General features: G+C 37.7%; 1 protein-coding gene across 4 annotated transcripts in view; it reads right to left on the reverse strand.

The window, feature by feature from the left end:
• LOC107656174 (PHD finger protein 21A-like) overlaps positions 1 to 6663 on the reverse strand; it is a 26819-nt gene extending 20156 nt beyond the window's left edge. For all 4 annotated transcript variants that reach the window (XM_016443909.1, XM_016443911.1, XM_016443908.1 and 1 more), the window contains exon 1: positions 6409 to 6663. The gene's annotated coding sequence lies outside the window, so the exon portion shown is untranslated. The remainder of the gene's footprint in view (positions 1 to 6408) is intronic.
• Positions 6664 to 7593: the final 930 nt, after the last annotated feature.

The following is a 7593-nucleotide window of genomic DNA, read 5'->3' on the forward strand; positions in this document are numbered from 1 at the left end:
AGCAGGAACAACATAAAGTGGAAGCTTTGTGGAAAAAAGATTTAGGCTGCATGCAAAGATTCAATCCTATCTTGAGAGGACACACAAATTGGAGGCTTACTGGAAAATAAAACTATGCTTCTTTATTTGCTGAAGGAATAGTTCAGCCCAAAAATAACAATTCTGTCATCATTACCCTCATGTTGTTCCAAACCTGTGTGCCTTTTTCAGACAGAGAGGGTTTTTTTTAACAGTGTTATCATTTTTGAGTGAACTATTGCTTTCAATTAAGGTTCCTGAAATGGAAGAACTACAAACTGCTTCTATGAAAAACTGTCCCCTAAAAAGCATGTATCTAAAGGCTGGAATACACTACATGACTTTTAAAATCGGAACAGATTTTAAAACACTGGGCATCATATACTTACCAACTTTGTAATAGTCCCAGAGGAAAAACTGTCCATCATACACTAAACAACTGAGGATCATACACTACCAGACTTTGAAGTCGTTCCGATCACAACAAATTGTGCACTGTTGCTTGGAGAAGCTATTAAATGAAAACAATATGTGTTCTAAAATCGGCTCAAAATATCAAACATGTTTGATCTCCTCAGACTGGATGGAATTAAAGCGTAACCATCATACACTACGCGATATTCTATGGAATCTGTCAACTCAAATCTGCAGACTGGCTCTGACTTTCGGTAACTAGCATCAGCTTCTCCAGACTGTAAATCAGGGCAAAAAAATAAGTAGCTAGTACAATGTCAGCATATTTACAGAGATGCAACATAGTCCCTTGAAGACAAGTCAGTTCACTTGGTGGCCATATTGGCTATTTCCAGCTTTATTATCTTGTATTGGGAAAGACCGAAATCTATATTTCTTTAACATAATTCAAATCAGAAATATAATCATAAATTGTGCTTATTAAGGCCAACTCACTCAAAAGGGTATTTTTCAGCCAATAACAAGTATGTTCTATACTAAACAAACAGGCAATTGGCTTATTTAACAGCTGCCATGTTGAGAGTTGCAATGCCTCCTAGGGCTGGGCAATATGCCAAAAATATCTTATCGATAATCGCCTTTGAAAATATCGCGATATCCGATAATATCATCTACCTAAGCCCCTCCTCCACCACGCCCCGCCCCCGCCGAGACAACATTGCCGACATGCACCATAAACACACACCATGTTCAGTTTGGTCTTAATTATTGCCACAAAGTTTGGTTTTACTTTTCGTAGCTTGTGCTTAAACTAACAGAAAACATTAGCTTTGCTGTTATTTTGGTGTTGCTAATAATTTCCACTCTGTTCTTATCAAATTTGTGTTTGAAATGAATTTCGTTTTGTGAGGAGAACTGTTGAGGAAAAATTATAGAAACCAATTTTAAAGTCATTATGGAGAAGTTTGACATTCTGGTGGTGATTGTAAGAATGATAAATGCATGTTGATGTCATATAATAACGTCTTGAATAAAATATGCCTATTTCCAATGTTTCTCTTTCTTTTTGGTATTATCACGTGTGTAGACACATTTCATGATGGTAAGTTTAATTTCCTTTGTTTTTAAACTTGTAGTCAAGCTATAACGTAGGCTATTTGATATTTATCATACATGACTAAAATCATGCAGGGATTAAAAACGAATTCTGAGCAAAAACTTTTTTTTTTCCTTTCTGGTAGCCTATATTTCGGAGGTCTCTTTTGGCCCGTTTTTAACTAAATAAAAATAATTACTTTATTTATTTAGAAGCAGGGTAATTTCAATTTCATTTTTGTATTGTAATTTTTATAATTTGTTTTTTATTAATCAAAATACAACGGCCACAATACAATATTCAGTGTTGGGCTGCCGAAACTCCGAACACGTGCATGTTGAGGGGCGAACTGAGATATAGACCTACTATAATGTCTTCAGACGGTTGCAACAAAACTTTATAGTTTTGTTGCAAATTAATTAAGAATGTATAGTGCTATATCTCAGCTTAATTAAACATAATTATATTGTATACACGGTTTAAAAAATCTGTAAAAATATTGCACTGAAATGTGCGCAGAATGAATTTGCGTATTTTATGTATAACTCATGTTTGTGGGTTCTCATCATTATACAGTCTGTTTAAATAAATATTCAGAAACACATGCAGTGCTACTTTTCTTTTTTTCTGTTTAACTTTTATTAAACTGCAGATCAAAATAGAATAGGCCTGCACCCTAAATAAGGATCGATTATATTGGAATGCATCTCCAAAATAATCGCATATACAGATGCACGTTGCCATTACAGTAGTCAGCGCCGAACAACAGGCAAATAAAATATAGACTGAGGTTACAAGAGTGATTCAGTCAAGATCATTGAGGGATTTTCTTTTCTTTTGTTCTTTGATTACCATTAATGACTGGCGGCAGCGGCTGCTGTCAATGCACGGATCCAGTACACCCTTGTTTTCTTTCTCAACTCTTTACGTTCACTCTTTACGACATAACCGATTGTATTTATGGGATATTTTGATATAATTCTGTGTGTATTTGTCCATTCGAATGTGTAAGAATGCGAGAAAGAGAGCTCAGTCCAGTGAGAGGCGGCTTTAGTGCGTGCGCTTTGTGTGTGTGTGTGCAGCACAGAAAACAGCGCGCGAGTGCAGAAGCGAGTTCTATTTCGTCTCCTTGCAGTTGAATCTTTTGAAATCACAATAAATGGGCATACAGAAATCGAGAAGCAGAATCGAAATGTAATTTTATAAGAAGTAATTTGATTCCTGAACTTACGCATCTAATCTGATTTCCGAAATTGGAATAGCTTTTCGATTCCCAACCCTCCTACTAAATTATTTAATTCTTGCATGCAAAAAGACCTGTATGGTGACTATGGGGCTATGTAAAATATTTTTTGCAACTTACTAGGTTTATCATTTGTCATTTTTTCCCCCGATAATGTCGATAATTGTCTGTTACCTGACTGCTGACATTGACATCGCGATACTTACGAGACATCGTCGATATACGATAATATCGTCATATCGCCCAGCCTTAATGCCTCCATCAAAAATTGTAGGACTATAGCCATGGCAGGCACTATTGAACATTGTAATTTCTCCTCATTCATCGATGTACAAGTGGACTGTCTCTATACGTCTTTGGAGTTGAATTAATGATGCCAGTGCAAATTCACTCACTTCCTGCTTTCTCTGGTTTGTCTGAGCTGTTATTTTTTGTTCTCTGTACTTGTGTGTCACAGAATCAGTCACTGTCTCTGCCACAGATCATCACTCTCTTCTCATCGGAATGAAAGCAGAGACTACCAGATGGGCACTCCACACACTAAGAGCTTCTCACTCTATCTGTAGTTGCACCAGTCACTGATGTATCTGCCTCAGGACAGTATTTAAGCAAAGGAATATAAAAATGGATATAACGAACCTTAGAAACCCACAAAAGGTATTATATTTTTCCTATGAAGAATATCAGATCCTGCATTAAGTGTCCACGGCAGAACAGCAGAGCAAATGAGGGCAATTTTCTGGGACTTCTGTATTCAGTAAGGGCAAACAAGCCAAAGTGACCATAACACTCACACACACACACACACCTGCCTGATCAGACTGGCGCACCAAACCCTCACCTGTTGGCTCAGTAAACAGGCTGAAGTAATTCAGAACTACTTAGAGAAAAGGAACATGATACACTCTTTCTCATTCTCTGTCCTATGCTTGCACTTGAACCTAATCAAATTTAACCAAACTTTCAAGGCCTCCACTCAAAGCAGTTTTCTCTTACATATGGAATTGCTTAATTAACACTTAATTCACTCATATATGAGCAGGCTATATGTTTAATTTCTTAAGTTCACATATTGATATAATCCTTCATGATGATGAAGGTGAACGGATTGCTTTAATTTTTTATGGAATACTTAATATAATAATATATATGTTAATAGAGTGCTGCAGGGATGATATACTTTTGTAGCCCACAACCTTGAAATAAGTTAGCATTTTTGCACTTCTGGATCAGTCCGATTCAAGTAAATGTTTTTGTTTTGTTTTGTTTAAATGGATTTTTGATTAAATGCCTGAAGTAAGTTCTGTGGTTGACACTCAAGATATTTTCTCATTTTATTCTACAACAAAATACATCAGTAATAGCCCCTAGTGATTTTTTTTAAAGGTTTTTGGTGTGTTGAAAAAGTCGATTGCTAAATCGGACTACAGAGGTTGTCTGGGACATTAAATGTCATCACATTCATCTTTTTTTTTTTAAGACCGAAAGATTCAGAAGCTGTATAGCCTATGTTTAGCTTTTTACTGTTGCCAATTGTATTTAGGCTTCAAAATTCATATAAGTAGTGTTTATTTATGAGAAACTTTTGTTGTTAACAGAGCTTATTTTCTGCAATAATCCAAAAGCCAATGGAAAAATCCTATTGGGTTTTTGTCAAAATACATTATTACTGCAGCACTCTATTAATATAGGGCAGAAATATTCAAAACAAAATGGAGATGAGGTGAAAGAGAGATAGGATTAGCCAAATTGTCGGAACTGACAGGTTGGAATTTAATGACGTCTTTGTAACCTTTGCATCACTCCACCAATTAGTCTATCTGTTTAGAAGCCAACTCTTCAGAACATCCATTCTCCATGCATTCTGGAGCCTATTCCAGTAACTTGAGAGTTGAGACACTGCAATAATGTTTGAGGACTAACATCCAATTATTTATCACAAATTTTAGGGCGTCGTTTTAGCAGTAAACATTTACTCTGAGAGAAAATTCATTCATGGTTATATTATATTGGACATTGTCACTGTACTGCTGAGAGCATGAACATATATTTAATTTAACTGAATACATCTCGTGAGTATCTATGACATGTTTAATCCCTAAATGGGTCCTGTTTCCTGGGGGAAGTTTGGGGGAGGGCAGTGAATGTGTGGGCCTTATGTCTGAGAAAAAAAATGCTGAAAAGGGGGCCCTGAAACCACTCAGGTCAAGTGACTTGGCATAAAAAACTCTGGCATCCACTCACCATCTTTATGTTAAAGTAACATGATGGCAGCATGCAGTGAGAAGAGCACTAACATTGAGGTAAACGCTGGCATTTTACATGTTATTGATACAACATATACAACTGTGTATATATAACTGTGAAACTAAAAATAAAAGCAATATTTCAAACAAAAGCATGAAATTGGATTGTTTGATAATGCATACATAAATAATGAGTTCATTGCACATTACGGGTGAAACGTCAAGTATTTTACAGGATGAATTCATCGCAGAAAAAAGCAGGTGGGGAGAAGGAAAAAATGGCTGTACAGTCAACATAGTTGATAATGGAAGAGCACAGCTACACATGCATAAAACATGGCGAAACTGAAGAGAAGAGAATCCTGTATTCTTTAATAACTTGGTACATGTAGCCATTTCAAGTTCAAAAAATGATCAAAAACAGGGTGTGATTTTAATGAGAAACCATACGGCTATTCAGTACCAGCTGAGCTAATCACTAAAACAGCACTAATACAAAAAAGACACACAATTTTGTGAAACGCACTGAGAGAGTGAGAAAGCAGCTCTTGACGGCCCGGTCGTTAAAGCGGACCGAGCGCCATCTGAAAGCTTAAGAAGGTCATCATCATCATCATCAGCAGCAGCATCATTAGCGTTCCAGCGCATCCACACCGGAAACAGCACCATCACTTTATATACTCACACAATCACACATCAAACTCACTACACAGGGCCTACAACTTTCCTCACAGATTAAAGAGAGAAGATTTAACCAGACTTTATTACAGCAAACTCGCGTTTGTGCTGATATGTCAAGGCGTGGTGCCGAGAACACGAACTGGGAAAAAAATCTTTCATGATCACGTCTTGTCGCCCTAGCGGCTCTTAACAATAATAGTAGCTCAACACCGCGCGAGCTGCTCGAGCTCAACACATCAAGAGTACAGATACACACACACACACACACACATACTTGATCATGTTTATTGCTCGAGATCTCGTCCCTTGCTCTTGTGAATGTGAACGTAAGCGCAAAGTGCATTTATAATGGCATCCCATGACTGTTTGATGGCTTGGTGTGAAAACTACGGCACGCGCTGGAATCTCATTTTCATCCATTTTCACGCAGCTCTGCTAACCAAGTGTCGTTTATAGGGTGTTTCGGTGCCATTCGAGGCGTTATTGTGTAACGGCTGTAAGTTATAACGTTTCGTTGACTGCAGCCGCACTCTCTCTCCTGCAACTCCTAAAATAAAGAGAAATTAACAAAACCCCCCAGCGCTGCCTCTGCGCTTTCACATCCACTCAAATTACTACCAGCACAATCACATAAAGAACGCGAAAAGAGTTCCAAGACACCGCTTCCAAAAGTTCACAAAATGAAGATGAAAAAACCGAGGTGCACTTACCCTCGTACACACTCCTCCAGCAGTCAAACCCCGATCTTCATACACTTACACACACACTCACCAATTATTTAAATATATATCTACAAACAGCCGAGCATTTCACCACTAAAACCCTATCCCGCGGATGAATTTACTCCCTTTAGCGCCCTAAAGTTTTGTACAGTGTAACAGAAGGAATCTTCGCTTTGTTCGCGTGAATTTGAACCAAAAATACATAAAAGACAGAAACTGATATACAAAACAAGAACTCTTCTTCCATCCCATTCACCGCCAGCTTCTGCGCTCGGCGTATCAATGCGCGCAGAAGAGAGATAATGGGACAGCAAAACCATGCCGTATAACGCACAAAATAACTCGTCCAACAGAACACATTATTCGTCACGTTGGAAATTAATTTAATATTGTCGCAAACCGGGGCGAAAGGATTATTGCCGAGCGCGAAAGAACACTTAGAAGAAGTGAACTAGTTTATGTAACGGTGCGGCGAATTTATTTCACTTTGCCTAAGGAACGGTTGTAGTGCGCCCCCCATTGCCTAGGGAAAAGCCCCGGATGTAAACTCAGTGAAACTCATGTTGAGTGAAGTTACAATAATGTGCATCTGGCGTGGGCCAGGGATATCGTCAGTACAACAGGAAAGAGATTTGCTCACGTATTCAACAAATGACGGTATTTTGTTTAATGTTTTATCCATGATCATTTAAGTCAACCTATATTATATCGTCGCTTCAAGCCGCCAGAGCTGCTTTAGACGCTTTCAAACAACGTTCACATTGCGATAAACCCAAAAGTGTTTTAAAAATTCATTTCAAAAACATTTTATTTCTAGCAATATTGCATTACTTCATGTATTTTTGATATTTCTGGTGATTTAGCTAAGTAACTGTCTTGTACAAATGCTCTGCTATGCATTACACAATATATGCCCAATATAATCATTTCCACTGGCTACTTCCTTTCAGGTAGTGTGGAACTGTTTATTCTGTTTAGTAGCCTACTGTTTATGCATACTGTGAACTTGTTCTGTATGGTGTCATTTTATATAAAGAGTGATTAGTGAATACAAACTAATTTACCCACAATTAATTTTCTTTATTTGTTTGTCAATCAATACTGACAGAAATGTTGTGGCCAGTTTTCTAGTGGCACCCGTCACGTGCAGTGAACGGTAGGGGGAGACAGAGC

Source organism: Sinocyclocheilus anshuiensis, unplaced genomic scaffold (genome assembly GCF_001515605.1).
Source record: "Sinocyclocheilus anshuiensis isolate Anshui unplaced genomic scaffold, SAMN03320099.WGS_v1.1 scaffold1429, whole genome shotgun sequence".
Lineage (NCBI taxonomy): Eukaryota > Metazoa > Chordata > Actinopteri > Cypriniformes > Cyprinidae > Sinocyclocheilus > Sinocyclocheilus anshuiensis.